The sequence below is a fragment of the Periplaneta americana genome, chromosome 15 (genome assembly GCF_040183065.1).
Source record: "Periplaneta americana isolate PAMFEO1 chromosome 15, P.americana_PAMFEO1_priV1, whole genome shotgun sequence".
Classification (NCBI taxonomy): Eukaryota; Metazoa; Arthropoda; class Insecta; order Blattodea; family Blattidae; genus Periplaneta; species Periplaneta americana.
Window position 1 is genome coordinate 118,523,400 of NC_091131.1, and position 17,229 is coordinate 118,540,628.

The window sequence follows — 17,229 nt, forward strand, 5'->3', positions numbered from 1 at the left end:
TTTACTTCTTTTGTGGTTTATGGATGGACAGTATAGAAGAATGTGTTCCAGATCTTCATCATGATTATTATACCACAGACAAGTAGGATTATCAGAAATGTGAAATCGGTGTAGGTACAATTGAGTGACAATGTGACCTGTTTTGGCTCTTGTTAAAAATGTTTGAACATGTCTGGGCAAGTTTTTGTACATTTCCAGGTCATTTGGTTTCTTTTGTACAGACTGTAAAATTTTTCCTTTGTCAGAAGAGAGCCAATTGTTGATCCATAGGTTTGTAAAATGAGACTTTACTGAAGCAAAAGCACTGGATAGAGATATCACTTGAAGAGGTCTTGGTTGTAAATATGTTGCCTGTTTTGCATTATTATCGACTTTCTCGTTTCCAGGTATACCACAATGACTAGGTATCCATTCAAATATTATTTCCCTTTGGAGTTTCTTTTAGTTTACTTAGTTGTTTCTGAATTGGATTAGCTGCAGTAACACTCTAAAAATTTTACAATGGAACTCTAGATCTTTAAGGAACAAAATGGATTTGTTAAAGCAAGAAAATAAATGTCGATGATAAAGACGAATGTTCGTTTCCTTCAAGAAAAAGGCTGAAACTCAGTAGGCATGTAAACTTGTCAGTAGATGCCAAAGAAGTATGCAATATCATATCAATGAATTCAATAGACGTTTCCTGCAGTCACATATATTTGGCAGCTTTAATATATTTGATCCAAAGAAATTTGCTTCAGACACAGATAAGTTCCTCACCAACCTGGCTAATAATTTCGCAAAAAATTACTGTCCTTTAATTTCGTAAGAAAAAATTATTAATGAATTATCAGTGATCTATCGAATTCAAACATTCAAAGACATTTTCTCTGTGTGTGATTTGTTCAGTTTTTTTGTGGATTACTCCTTTCAAGATTCATTCTCTGAAGTGGGGAAAGCCCTTCGAATCGCACTAACAACACCTGAGTCAGAACAGAGTTTCAGCACATTAAACATGATAAAAATATTTTTCAGAAATACCATGGGTCAAGATAGGCTGAATTCGTTGGCATATCCATCAAATTCCGAACTTCAAGAACAGGGTCATCGAAAAGTTTTCCAGCCAGGATAGACGAGCACATCTTCTTTATAAATAATTCTGCAAATTGGTGAGTTTAATGTTGAATTTACATTATTATGTAGTTGGTAGTTTTAGTTGTATTGTGCTGAATTAATTTTTAAGCAGAAACAATTAACTAAAATGAAATAAAAAGTCTTGGTGCATAATTTAACATATACCGCAAAATTTGTGAAATATCTGGCCCCACCAACAAAAATGATCACGAGCCGCCACTGACTAAAGGAAGGAATCAGCATTTATGTAAAATACATGAGGTCTGAACTGGCAGTCTTGTCAGATTTGCTGGAGCACATTAGTTATTTTGAACCATTCAGAACTGTTGTTGGATTGTACGAAACTGTCATCTAAGAAGCACAGGATTTAAAAGTGAAGTCTAGAAAAATGTATGACTTTAAAGACGCTGGTCTAGTGTAGATATTAAATATCTAGTGTCTTCAAATTTTGGAGATTACAGTTTATGTGTAGCTATCTGACTTGTTTTTCTTACGTATCTGTTGCTGTTTTATCTATTACAGCAGATGCAAAGCAAATTTATAAATTATAAAACAATATATTTGCATGAAAACGATTAAATGAAGATACGAAATGAATGACAGTGTGACTGGAGACGAGTGTTCATAATAAGTTGTGTGACTGTTCCTTGTGTGTGTTGCGGAGCAATATCTGGTAACTTTGTCATTCCTCAACTGCTTTCTTTCACCCCCCCCTTCTTTTTTCGATCATGCAGCTGTCTTTTGTACAGACACCTTTAAAAATCGATCGGACAGAAATTTGATATTTATAATGATGAAGAGAGAGTGGAACAGAGAAAAATTCTGTCAGACATTGGGATTTGAACCTGGGTTTTCAGCTCTACGTGCTGACGCTCTATCCACTAAGCCACATCAGATTCCCATTCCAATGCCGGACAGAATCCTCTCAGTTTAAATTCCACCTCTTAGGCTCCCTCTGCATGGAAATATCATGTACTTCGGTACATTATAATATATTGATATTTATAGTTATGTGTAGTTTATATGCATTATTATTTGATCATTCAACATGGGTATTTAAAACACTATATACAGTATGTAAATGATTTCTGTATATGAATTTATTTACGATATATTTTTGCATGTATTTTGATCAAGAAATATGGAATTACAAGGAATATTGGCTAGAAACTAAATTAAATAAAATTCAATAAATGTTGTGTATTTCAATGTAAAAAAAATACTGTCATCCAGTGTTTAATATTTCTAAAAAAAATAATAAAAAGAAGAAGTATATTATATGTGCATGTATCTCTATGCCATGAACTGCCATCTAGAAACAAATGATTACGTGTGTATGTAGCCCTATAGTGTGAATGTGTTGTTTTCGTCCATATATTATACAAGACAAAATGGAATATAATTACGTCTGTTATCAGAAATAAGTCAATTAAATGCATGTTGTGTGCATTAAAGTACAGGGAATTGTTTTTACACATAACATTCATATTAATTTCACCGTGGGTCGTGTCATCAAATGTAAAGTTATGAGATATCTGAATCAACATTAACTCTTGTCAGTATTTAAGTTTAAATTTGTCGTTACCCTAAACTTTCGGTCAGAGCGTGGTGCCGACCACACCACCTCATTCTAGTGCCGAGGTCATGGAAAGCATGGGGCTCTACCTCCATGCCCCCCAAGTGCCTTCATGGCATGTACGGGGATACCTTTACCTTACCCTAAACTTTAGCAAGAATTTGAAAAAGAAAATAATTTTATTGATTCTGCTGTATAATAATGATTACAATTTATAAAAGTTTGATTTCATTTCTCTGACATACTATAAATTAATGAATCTGGACTCAGAAATCATCACTGATAGTGACGTCCTTTTATTAGTGTATTCTGATAAAGGACGAAAAGTTAGAGTTGTTGAACAACATTTGGCCAAATACCTAGTCCGTTAAAACTGATTTGTAATCTCTCTTGTGTAATAGTTATATTCTACTTTGCATTATAGAAACATGCTTGCTCCTGTATGATGAAGGAGCATTATTTTATTTTGAGTCAGAACAAAAATCGCACAAGAAATTAATTAATTTTTATGTTTAATCAGAAATACTTTTAAATCAGTTGAATAGCAAAGTCATTCCTGTTCTTTTGAGAAAGTTTGAATCGCCAAGATAAATATGACAGCATTATAATTATGAAAGTTGTATGTATTTTTTTTTTTTAATGTTAGTGTTACTCATCACTTTTACTGATAGTTTAATGCCACGTCATTTAATTATACAGCATGTGTATGAATGACTCGCAGTCTTCATTATGTATAATTTTTTGTATAGGCATAGTCCTGCACAATTTTATTACAATACTCAGCATTTCCTATCACTGTCACAATTCTATTTTTAAAATAACATTCCTCTATACTTCAAATTGTAAGAATTTCAGTACTGCATGGGAGTTTTGTGGAACCAAAACATAGGCTATTTTCTTGATACAAATTTTAGTTTTACAGTACATTTATACATGATCATCTAATATATAAAAGTGTGTGTGTGTGTGTGTGTGTGTGTGTGTGTGTGTGTGTGTGTGTGTGTGTGTGTGTGTATGTATGTATGTATGTATGTATGTATGTATGTATGTGTTCTCTATGCAAATCTACACACTTTGAACGATATGTGCCAAAGTTTGCACATTTAACCTTCATAACCAGGAGAAAAACATAGGCTATATTAAAATTGTGCGAATGGACGTTAAATTAATTAAAAAATAAAAAATAGAAATAAATACGAACAAACATTCATGTATAAGATTAAAATGCAATCTTCTACAGTCAATTGCTTTTTTTTTTATTATTGTCTGTTGTATTCAACATCGACTTTCAAGAGGCCATGGAAATTAAAATACGAAATTAAATGACATTGTTGATACACATCATGAAGGCTAAAACTAGATAATTCGTGCAATAAGTATCTTTATGGCGCAGTCCAGGACCGTATTATGAATTTCTCACTGCCTGCTGGATCGCATCCTATAATTGCGTAAACTGTCTGCTCAATCAAAGTTATTTTACCGCTAGGTGGCAGGCAGTGCCCACCGCTATTAACATTATCAGTATATGCAAAGTCATTACCTGCCACCTAGCAGCTGCTCGTGCATAACCGTTGGTTGGGTAGGCAGTATAAGCAGCCATAGGATGTGATCCAGCAGGCTGTGGAATTTCTCGATGCAGCTGTAGATAGTGAGCAGACTGTGTTTTATCTAACCGAATTCTAGAAATCTTTCAAACTACAAGGATTGCTACCATATAATTTACTTAATATTGAATAACCAGAAGTAATATTGCGAAATATTGACCCACCAAAATTATGCACCAACAAGAATTGGTGTGAAGCACTCATGCGAAACGTAATATAAGTGGCAATATTAACTGGAAAAACAAAAGGAGAAGATGTTTTTATCTCACGTATTGCTATGATACCCATTCGATTTTAAGCAACTGCAATTTCAGTGCGACTAACATTTGTAATGGCTATATTAAAATGAAGCTCAAGAACTGTAGGTATAAATTGCAGGCATTGACTTAAAAACTGGGTGTTTTTCAAATCCTCGACTAAATTTTATACAAAGGAGTAGAAAAAAAAAAGATTTTACACAATATCAAAATGCAATTCAATGATATTTCTGTCACGTTGCTAATATAGTATACTTACTTACTTACAAATGGCTTTTAAAGAACCCGAAGGTTCATTGCCGCCCTCACATAAGCCCGCCATCGGTCCCTATCCTATGCAAGATTAATTCAGTCTCTATCATCATATCCCACCTCCCTCAAATCCATTTTAATATTATCCTCCCATCTACGTCTCGGCCTCCCTAAAGGTCTTTTTCCCTCCGGTCTCCCAACTAACACTCTATATGCATTTCTGGATTCGCCCATACGTGCTACATGCCCTGCCCATCTCAAACGTCTGGATTTAATGTTCCTAATTATGTCAGGTGAAGAATACAATGCGTGCAGTTCTGCATTGTGTAACTTTCTCCATTCTCCTGTAACTTCATCCCGCTTAGCCCCAAATATTTTCCTAAGCACCTTATTCTCAAACACCCTTAACCTATGTTCCTCTCTCAGAGTGAGAGTCCAAGTTTCACAACCATACAGAAGAACCGGTAATATAACTGTTTTATAAATTCTAACTTTCAGATTTTTGGACAGCAGACTGGATGATAAGAGCTTCTCAACCGAATAATAACACGCATTTCCCATATTTATTCTGCGTTTAATTTCCTCCCGAGTGTCATTTATATTTGTTACCGGTACTGTTGCTCCAAGATATTTGAATTTTTCCACCTCTTCGAAGGATAAATCTCCAATTTTTATATTTCCATTTCGTACAATATTCTGGTCACGAGACATAATCATATACTTTGTCTTTTCGGGATTTACTTCCAAACCGATCGCTTTACTTGCTTCAAGTAAAATTTCCTTGTTTTCCCTAATCGTTTGTGTATTTTCTCCTAACATATTCACGTCATCCGCATAGACAAGAAGCTGATGTAACCCGTTCAATTCCAAGCCCTGCCTGTTATCCTGAACTTTCCTAATGGCATATTCTAGCACGAAGTTAAAAAGTAAAGGTGATAGTGCATCTCCCTGCTTTAGCCCGCAGTGAATTGGAAAAGCATCAGATAGAAACTGACCTATACGGACTCTGCTGTATGTTTCACTGAGACACATTTTAATTAATCGAACTAGTTTCTTGGGAATACCAAATTCAATAAGAATATCATATAATACTTCCCTCTTAACCGAGTCATATGGCTTTTTGAAGTCTATGAATAACTGATGTACTGTACCCTTATACTCCCATTTTTTCTCCATTATCCGTCGAATACAAAAAATCTGATCAATAGTCGATCTATTACGCCGAAAACCGCACTGATGATCCCCAATAATTTCATCTACGTACGGAGTTAATCTTCTCAAAAGAATATTGGACAACATTTTGTACGACGTCAACAAAAGTGATATTCCTCGAAAGTTACCACAGTTGGTTTTGTCCCCCTTTTTAAAAATAGGTACAATTATGGACTCCTTCCATTGTTCTGGTACAATTTCCTTTTCCCAAATAGCAAGTACAAGCTTATAAATTTCGTTAGATAATGCGCTTCCACCCTCTTGTATTAATTCTGCTGGAATTTGATCGATACCTGGAGACTTGTACTTTTTCAGATTTTCTATCGCAATTTCGACTTCTGAAAGCGTGGGTTCGGGTATAAATGGCTCAGCAGTTTGTATTTCAATTTCGTCCCGATCATTTCTATTTGGCCTATGTATATTTAGTAGTTGCGCAAAATAGTTTTTCCATCTGTTTAGGATTGATGGAGAGTCTGCAAGCAAGTCACCATTCTCATCCTTGATCACGTTTACCCTTGGCTGATATCCGTTCTTAAATTCCTTTATACCCTTATATAAATCTCGAATGTTTTTATTCTTACTATTTGTTTCTACCTCATTCAGTTTTTCCTTCAAGTAACCTCTCCTTTTATTCCTAAGTGTACGACTTGCTTCCCGTCTTTCATTGAAATAATTATCTCTCTTCTCCTCAACTGGATCCTGTAAGAATTTCAGTTTTGCCTGTTTCCTTCTTTCTACTACCATGCAACAATCTTCATCAAACCACGGTTTCTTTTTCTTAGTTTCATAATAACCTATGCTCTGCTCAGCTGAAATTTTGATATTATCTCTGATATTTTCCCACATGCTATTAACATCTAATTCTTTCTCAACTTCGTCGGAACTTTCTAAGGTGGCAAACCTATTAGAAATTTCGACCTGATAATTTTGCTTAGCTGCCTCGTCCTTTAATTTCAAATATTGAATTTAGTAATATTAACTTGTTGCTCTAATCGCTAGGCTACTGATAATCTTTCTCTTAATTCCCAATCACCAAATAATGGTCAGAATTACAGTCTGCACCCCTGAAAGTTCGAATATCTACTATACTAGTATGTCTCCGTTTATCTATCAAGATGTGATCTATTTGGTTGTGTGTCAATCCATCTGGAGAAGTCAAAGTAGGCCTATATTTATGTATATCCTTATGGGGGAATGTTGTACTAATGTAGTATGTGAATATTATGTAAGGCGACTGAAAATAATACCATAATAATTTTAAAATATACGTCTCTCAAAATATTGTTGTTCACGTCCGAAAATATGTTACTGCGAAATTATATCTGTATAATCACGTTGCAAATGTAGTATGTTGTGCATCGTGGAAACAATAATATCTTAATTTTTAAAATACCATTAAGCCTATACGTCTCCCAGAATATTAGTCTTTATGTTAAAAAAATGACTTATTGCAAGTTTATATTGTATCTGTATTCTGTGTATAAAATAAGAATTAATATATGTTCTGAATTTGTGAGATATAGTTTTCCAAGTCATAAAAAAAAAAAAACTGGGTATGATATAAGTGGGTGTACAGCAGTCAAGGGATAAAAAATCTTCCAATATAAATTAAATTGTCGACCTTGTTGGCGAGTTGGTATAGCGCTGGCCTTCTATGCCCAAGGTTGCAGGTTCGATCCCGGGCCAGGTTGATGGCATTTATGTGTGCTTAAATGCGACAGGCTTATGTTAGTAGATTTACTGGCATGTAAAAGAATTCCTGCAGGACAAAATTCCTGCACATCCGGCGATGCTGATGTAACCTCTGCAGTTGCGAGCGTCGTTAAATAAATCATAACATTTTAACATTTTTTTTTTTTAATTAAATTATATATGTACAAATTGTTTCGATGCTGAAACTGATCAGAGAGTGGAAAAGGAATCATATTTTCGTCGGGCTTTACTTTGTTCATAGTTTGATTTTTATATTATTTTATTAGTATTTCTGGCGGTGTGGAAGAGAAGGCCTAATGGCCTTAACTACAGAATAAATAAATAAACAAATAAATACATAAATTTAAAAAAACTGGTGAACGTCGAGCACATGATGACATGTTTTCTTTTCGGTGCCTGATTTACAACTGTTTTAAATTAAGTTAACACTGGCAGGCATTTCGCTAAGGAGTTCATCAATTCATGTAAGTGACGTTAAGTAAAGATTCATCTTTGCTTATTAAAGACAATTCGTTTTGGTTGTCTATAGTTAGGTTTCTGAGATTTGAGAAGATGTAATAACCAGTCTAATTAAAAATAAAAGCAGAAAGGAAAACCCGTGCAACGCTGGATGCTTTCAGCTAGTACTGTAATAAAATTCTTGTGGAAATTCAAGTGATCGTCCCGTATGTAATGTGTAATTGCTTGTGCCTTTTCTTGTTATGTTTCTTTCTTGCTTTGAAATGCAGAACACAGAAAGTAAATGCAACTGTAGCTATATTGAGGCATTAAACCATCAGTATTGAAGGTTAGTACGTCAATCCATCTGGAAAAGTCCAAGTATATTTATGGGGGAATGTTGTACTTTTGATAATTAAATATTTTTGATGTGGCAAAGTCGACTAACCTAACTCCATTATCTTTACTAGTTACGTGTAGGCTGTCTTTTCCAATAGTCTGTTTAAAAATATCCTCCCATCTTACTTTAGCATTGAAATCTCCCAATAAAATTGTCATGTAGATATACAAAAATAATAACTTCTCTTCCAACAAATTTTCACAAAATAATGTATTAGTTGCAAGTACCATACTGTTTTGTGTATGAAGTTTATTTACATTTGGATAAGGAAAACTAGGTACCCCTTTATAGAGATGAATCTATACAAAAACAATTTCTCTCCAGTTTAACAATGTTTCATAAAACTTTGCATATTAGCTACAGGTAGCATACCGTACTTGTTTTGTGTACAAAGGCTGATTATTACGTTTGAATAAGAGAAACTTATTATATTTCGAAAGAGATATGGTAATCAACATGCCACACAAGTAGACCGTGAAAAGAAAGATATTGTGGACAGTCTAGAAAATATTTCCACTGAAAAAAAAAAAGCAGATTATGTAGCAATTATGACTGATAAAACAATCATGGCTATTTCAATTGGTAATAATTTGTACAAGTGTCATGTATTATTTATGCGTGTAATACTTACATACATATATGCTTGCTGGCTACGTGTGGAATGTTCTAATTTCGATTTAAAAGTGCAAATGGAGTAGTTGGCGCAGCTTACAACATCAAATTTAATGAGATTTTAAGTATTCTCGCTAATCCAGCAGCCCTCTGTGCAAGGAATGGCCGGAGTCTACTGTACAATGTCCTGAAGAATTTCATTCTGAATAGCACCTGATGTACTGTACCTTTAAACATTAAAGCTTTCTGTTTATGGGGGACATTGGAAGAGACAGTGTATGTCAACAATCCACAAATGCTAATTGCATTGAAAGACAATATTCATACAGAAATTATCAACATTGTAGAACAAGATCTTCGCGACATTGCTGCTAACATTTTAAAATGATGTGAGGCATGCATATTAGCAGAGGGACAGTATTTCGAGACTCTAAAGTAAAATAAGTGAGTGCAAATTTTTGTATCTGCAAAAACGACAATTGCCTTACTGTGGAATGACGCAATACCGGGACTTTTTGCCACCAAGGTGTTGACGAAGTCAGTAGTAAATCTCCTAACTCAGACACGTATTACCAAAACTTCAGTAAGATGAAATAGTCGCATATCAATATTTTGCTGTGTTATGCTAAGCCTTATTATAATGACAGAAATATAACAGAACTTTGTGTATTGATGCAGAATTAAGAACAATAATTGCTAGGTAATTATGTGGAACGGTATGAAACTTTTCTTCCAATAGTCTCACATTATGTAATTGAAAGTACTCAGTGATTTCTTTTTCTCCTTCTCTGAAGTTAGTCACAAATGCACAAACTGTGGCATTTTTTAAAAAAATCCGTGCCTCACTGTCAGCTGCTGTCTCCAAGTGCAGGCACAGAATGAAATCTAGGTCCACTTCCATTTTATTTAATAGACTTGTGTGGACGAGAAAACGGTTGTACTCAGGTCGTAACAATATACTGTAATGATCGTTTTGTACGATAATTTCGGGTTAGCTTTTAACATTGTAATACAATATATATTTTTTAATTACAGTATTTTGTGTGATCACTGATCACGTACTGTAGGCCTGTTTCTATAACACGAGATCCATAAGCTTACTCAAATTTAACTTAAATAAACTGATAGGAGCATTGACTGTCTGTGTTTACATTAAAATGATTTGTAATTGTTATGGGACAAGGGTTGAAAGTAAACAAGCAGTTCCTCTTCGGTACATGCAGGTATGAATTCTAGACTTCTGCAAATATTAATTGTTATAATCTTTAACTCAAGTCGAACTTACTGTATTTCTTATATGCGGTGAAAAGAAGTAATAAAAGCATAATATACTGTATAATTATTATGTTTGTATTGTATTATACATATATAAGTATATCTATTTCATTTCATTTCGTGTTCTGCCCAAGAGCAGGTCTTTCACTGCAAGCCCAGCTTTCTTCAGTCTTTCCTATTTTCTGCCTTCCCATATATTTTAATGTCGTCTATCATCTGATATCTTCTTCTACCCCGAACTCTTCTCCCATTCATATTCCTTCCAGTGCATCCTTCAGTAGACAGTGTCTTCTCAGCTAGTGACCCAACCAATTCCTTTTTCTCTTCCTGATCAGTTTCAGCATCATTCTTTCTTCACCCACTCTTTTCAACACAGCTTCATTTCTTATTCTGTCTGTCCGCTTCACATGTTACATTCTTCTCCAAATCCACATTTCAAATGCTTCTAGTCGCTTCTCTTCACTTCGTCGTAATGTCCATGTTTCTGCCCCATACAATGTCACACTCCATACAAAGCACTTCATTAGTCTCCTCCTTAGTTCTTTTCCCAGAGATCCGCAGAAGATGCTCCTTTCTCTATTAAAAGCTTCTTTGGCCATTGCTATCCTTTTGACTTCCTGGCAGCAGTTCATGTTACTGCTTATAGTACCCTACACCCCAAGTATTTGAAGCTGTCCACTTGCTCTACTGCCCTATTTAGAATTCGCAAGTTTATCTTCTATATTTTTTTCCCGATGACCATGCTCTTTGTCTTATTTGCATTTATCTTCATCCCATACTACTCACAGCTGTCATTTAGCTCCAGTAACATATCGTTTGGTATCATTTCCTCTTCTGCAAATAACGCCATATCATCAGCAAATCTTATGTACTTTATTCTTCTTCCTCCTACTATCACTCCTCCAATGTTCTGAAAACAGTTCCCTACTAAATCCTCCAAGTATATGTTTAACAGGGTAGGCGATAAAGGACATCCTTGACGTACTCCTCTCTCAATTTCACTGTCTTTGTTATTGTCGTGGTCCTATAGTGGTCCTTGTTAATCTCATAGTTCTTATCGCAATCCTGTTCCTTGTGATTCTTATCGTGGTCCAATGTCGTGTCTTTTTCATGATCATTCTTGTGGTGCTCATCGTGGCCCATGATTCTCATCGTGGTCTTTGTCTTTGTTCTTATCGTTGTCCTTGTCATTATCATAGTTTTTATCACAATTCTGGTCCTTGTGATCTCTATCATAGTCCTCCTTGTGATCATTGTTACTGTTCTTATAGTGATCCCTATCAAAGTGGTTTTCGTGGCTCATATCGTCATTCTTATCGTGGTCCTAGTCTTTGCTTTGTCCTTGTTGTGGTCCTTGTTATCTTTGACGCATTCCTTATCGCGATCCTTTCGTGATTCTTTCGTGGTCCTTTCATAGTTCTTTCTTGGTTCTTATCATAGTCCTTTCGTGATCCTTATCGTGGTACCACTTATTCTCCATGTCGCTGTCGTGGTGCTTATCATGGCCCATGTCATTTTCCTTCTTGTGATCCTTTTCTTTTTCGCAACTGTTAGAGCGGCTCTTGTTTTCTCTATAGTTCTCATCATAATGCTTGTCATTGTAATGTACTTTATAGTTCCAGTTGCCCTTGTCATGGTCTTTATAGTAGTATTTCTTGTTTTTGTCACGGTCCTTGGTAAATTTCGAAGTTCTTATCGTGATCCATGTCGTTGTTCCTACCGTGATCCTTGTTCGAGAACTTTGTGCACATGGATTCGCTGTTAGAAGATTGTGTTGCTATTGTGACCGATTTGCTTTGTAAGGAACTATGTTTAGTTCTGAAAAGTCGTAAGATTTGAATAAAAGAGTGGGAAAGGGGCTGGATACAGTGTCGTAGTGTGTTTTTGTTGGCGACGATGCCTTTCTCTTGATAACATATCTAATGAAACCGTTTGCAAAAAGGAATTTAAGTGTAGAACAAAGCTGCTATGTATCAACAGCATGTAGGGTTGTAGAAAATTCCTTCAGCATCAGAATATTAGTTAGTCGTTTTCGAATGTTTCAGCCCCACTTCCCTTAAAACTGAAAAACGTGACTTCATTTTTGTCAAAGCTGCATGCGCTTTACACAGTTGGTTGCGAAAAACTTTTAACTCGTATGCTAACCAGAGTCTGATTGACTGAGATGATGAAGATACAGGCAGAGTTATATCTGGAGAACTGAGAAATGAACAAAACTATTTGGAAAATTTTACACGACATAGAGATAGACGTTCTTCAAACGAGGTCATGGCAAAACAAGTAAAATACTATGAATATTGTAAATATTTCAATGGAGAAGGTGCTGTGCCTTGGCAATTTTAATGATAATTGTGATCAGAGTAATTTAATATAATGAATTGTACAAATAATAAAGTAGTCGACCTGGGTAGCGTAGTCGATATAGCACTGACCTTCTGTACGGGCTATTCCATATGAAATCGGACAACGAAATACCATGACATGTCAGAATTGTCTGAAAATTCGTACAGACGTTTAGTATATGGGAACTAGTAAATGTACAAATTTTGGCTTTCCTTAGCCCAGTAGTTTTTCAGATAAAATTCCTTAAAATTTAGCGTATTTTGTATTTTCTTCTTACTTTAAACACATACTACTACGCCTGGGTTCGAAATAAAAAAATTAAGCTATAGCTAATTTTGTAGTGCACACTTAAGTGTATTAATGGGGTGTAACACATATATTTTATTGTTTGTGGAAATCATGGATATACTGTTTTTTGTGATTTATAACTTGTTACCACCAAAAAAGTATGGGTATAAAATACTATAATATTAGTTATTGTTGAGACAAGAATCATACAATTTTTTTAAAAAGTTATTTTAAATGAAAAGCCTTAAAATAAATATTTCAAATCTCGCTATAAAAATACGCTCTCCCTGCAGCGTCATGCGGCGATGTGAGGAGCCAGAATATTCTTATCAGCTGGCCTTGAAACAGCTGGTGTGTAGTCAAGGTCCGTGGACGGTCGGTCGCTGTCGCTCTCACAGGTCCCTTCATAACAGCGTTTAAAGGGACAGTCAACAGGATTGTAAATCTGTGACGTCACCACGGGAACACTATACTCATTGTCAAGCCTCAGCTTGCACTTTCTAGCGATATTTATATATTTCTTAGGGTCACATACACACTGGAGGAGTAAAGGCTTAGAGGTAGAACTCCCACTACAATATCTCATTTTTTTTTTAATTCAGTGATCGTTTACTTCCCAAATTCTTATAGCGATATAAAAACTATTACGAATGCTTCATTATACAAACTTGCTTTTGTATCTCTAACCTTTGTAGAATATTTGAGTCCAATTTTAAAGAAAGTTATTAACGAATACGCATCGTACAATATATTTAGTTTATTTTACACTTCAATTTCTGATTCCGAGCCTCAAAATATTAATTAGGCCTATATTAAAGTAGCATTCAATAAATAAAAAACTACACATGTGAACGACAGAATTTACATTACGCATGCAAAATGTATTAAATTTCCCTTAATAACACTGGAGTAGAATGTGCACTAAAACTAATTAATAATTAATTTTATACAGGATTTTTAAATGAATATTTTGTAAATTAACCTATTTTAGTGAAGTGGTTGAGGAAGGATTCCAATATCAGCGGGGAGTGAAAATATCCAAATTTTAACACTGATTTTTACAAATAGAACAATTTATTTTAGGAATATTTCACAAAATTTAAACTAACTCACCTAGTCTTGTGAGGGACGCGACGAGCAGCTCTGTAACCATTGTTTCTGCTTCATACGGTTTCTTCTTTTGACGTCCTGGTTCCTTCTATATAGGTAACGAATTCTAAAAAATGTTCGTGCTCCACTAAATAACTTCAATAATTCCGGGTCTTCATTTGGAAGCTTTTCCCTCAAAAAATTAAATAAACGGCCTATTACATTCTTTTTTCGGTTGACTGATTCTTTATGAAATTTTCTAAATATAATTTTACACTCTTCAATAAAATTGTTGCCATCCAGTGAGAAGAGGGATAAACCAGTCCACCACGTGAAACGACCTCTATCCATCCTGGAGTTTGTTGACTGGAATTAGCATCCGAAACAACACTTCTGTTGTTACATTTTTTAGCAATATAACCAGCAATATATCTGAGCACTTCTATTTCTTTCCTTTTGATTAGATCTGTAATGTCAATTCTATCATCAATATTTACCTCTAATGGGTTTATTTCCTCAGGGATTTCGATCACGCTTTCATGAGAAATGTCAACTAGATCCTAAAAAATTTACTTTGTTATTATTATTATTATTATTATTATTATTATTATTATTATTATTCCACTTGAATCTTCTACTGGGGCACTTGTAGGATGGGGCAGGCAACATCCTAATATTAATAGGCGGAAGCGATTTTTCACTACGACGGGCAGAGGATTATTATAAAAATGTCCCATCCCACGAATTTGGGAAAATAGGTTTTCCAGGGCGTCCTGATTGAGTTTCCTGGTCATTATAATATAATTAATTCCTTTTTCTTTTAAATCGCTATAGGCCTACAACCCTTTCAAGCTCTTACTAGAGGTAAGGAAGTCATTCTGAAGAGTATTTTTGCTTCTGAATCTCAGTGTTTTATTGTTTCCTCCATTCTATCTAATATCTCTACTTGTTCATTGTGGTTAATCTCGAAGACACATTTCAGTTTATTGTGTGTAGGATCTTTCGGAATTCCCGAGTTCATTACATCTTTGAAGTCATTTATGAGTTGAAAAAATTCATGAACTTGTTCACTTTCGGGTACCAAATATTTAATCAGAGCAGCAGTTGGTATGAAGTTCCATGGCTGCTGCAACTCCCTGGCTATCATTCTCTTGCACAGTAATGTGACCCCAATGTAATTTTGGGGGAATAGTTGCAACTTCGAAGAATTGGATTTAATAATCCGTTCAATTACATTTTTCTCTGCAACATTTCCATTTGCCATTCAATTGAAACCCACTGTTAATAAAATGGTTCCTTAATAACTTACTCAGGTGGGGCAAATCTGTAAAAATCCAAATTTTTTGTCTCAAGCAGGATTTGAAAAGCAGGTTTGATTTACATTTATTTGTAACTCATTCCACAGTCTTCCATTGCCGACACCCAGGTCAGAGACAACTGTCACTGCTCTGAAACCTGCCGCTTCAATTTCTGTTATAATTTCAAACAGTAGCTCTCTGTTCATTGTTTTATCGAAATTATAATAGATGGGCTGCTTCCACTCACTTGCCAATCCTCGGATCATTACAATTTGAGCATTTTTGTGAGGGACCAATAACGAATCATCCTTACGATCGTAACAAATCACACCATTGGCATTCATCTCATCAAATTGTAACATTGATAACTTATCCATTTCACTCAAAAACAGCCCCTGTTCATTTAAAATATTCAGTACCGGTGTAAGAATACTAGGAGAAAAGGAAAACTTGTTTGTCCAACGCTGCAGAGTAGCAAGCTTGCTAGAGGAATTTCCACCTGTGATCTCAAATGATTGTACAGTTTATCACTAATTGCTCGCAGAGCTAATGCCGGAATTCTGTCTTATTATTCCCATCTTTGCTTTCTTTTCCCGCAGATAAGCATTTTTATGTGCCTTTAGCTAATAAATGTTTCACTTTTCCATTTACTAAGTGATTTAAACACTTTCTTTGACGTTGTGAATTTTGGTTGACTCTAAAATATGCTTGCTTTTTGTATTAGCCTATGTTTCTAATTTAGGCTCTAACTTTTCAATGTCTAATTAAGTTTTTCATTTTCTTTACTTCTTCATTTTCTTTTTTTGAGATCCAGTCCCTCATTTTCTAATGAATAGACGAAATATACCACACCCAATGGATCGTCCTGCCGCACTCTTGTCTTTGCATCTAGTTGTTCACTTACATGTAACTCAGACAAAACCTTTTTCTGCAAGTTCTCTCTTCTACACGTTTACTTCTAGCACTGTTTATCTCACTGTTTTTGACATAGCACAACCGTAAATTCAGAGACGGTTGGGCGTTTAATTTCATTTTTTCTTTGCTGATATATTCAAAAGCTCGGCATTCAAATCACGTTCATAGGAATCAGATGTGAAATGTTCGGAACAACTACGGCAGTTTAAGATTAATTTTATCCTTTCGGTAACATTTAATCTCCCAAATCTTTCGCAGCTTTGGATCAGAGGGAAACGTATGATAAATAACACTCGAGCCTTTAGTTTTCCTGCTATAATTCTGACATTCGCTCACAGCACAATTTGGCATTTTGCATACTATAATAGTAACAATATAGGCCTATTATAAATAGCACACTAGCAAGGTCTATACCAAAATCTCAAACACACTCCACGTTTTCTAAATTCCAGTAATTACTAATAAAGGTAGCGCAAGCTAAGGGGATGAGAGTGGAGTGTGTTCCCGCGGTGACGTCACAGATTTACAGCGCCTTCACTTTCTCTTTAAACGCTGTTATGAAGGGATCTGTGAGAGCGACAGCGACCGACCGTCCACGGACCTTGGTGTGTAGTCACTACACAAGGAATGAGACGAATACGTGACCCACCAGCCAGTCTTCTGCGTATATTATTAGGGTGACAGTGGATATTCAGTTCCATTGTTTGAAAGTTTTCTTTTATTTTGTTGCAGAAAATTCAACAAAAACTACTCTATTAAGGTAAGATAATGATTACGTATTGCCTTAAAAGCAAGAATTATTATAGCTATCAATCATGCTATTACAGTCGCGTCACAAAAATAC

The 17,229-nt window shown here is 35.1% G+C and overlaps 1 protein-coding gene across 1 annotated transcript in view; it reads left to right on the top strand.

Moving 5' to 3' along the window:
- Positions 1–1,030: 1,030 nt before the first annotated feature.
- LOC138715292 (acyl-coenzyme A oxidase 1-like) overlaps positions 1,031–17,229 on the top strand; it is a 150,948-nt gene continuing 134,749 nt past the window's right edge. The window contains exon 1 of the mRNA XM_069848050.1: positions 1,031–1,148. The gene's annotated coding sequence lies outside the window, so the exon portion shown is untranslated. The remainder of the gene's footprint in view (positions 1,149–17,229) is intronic.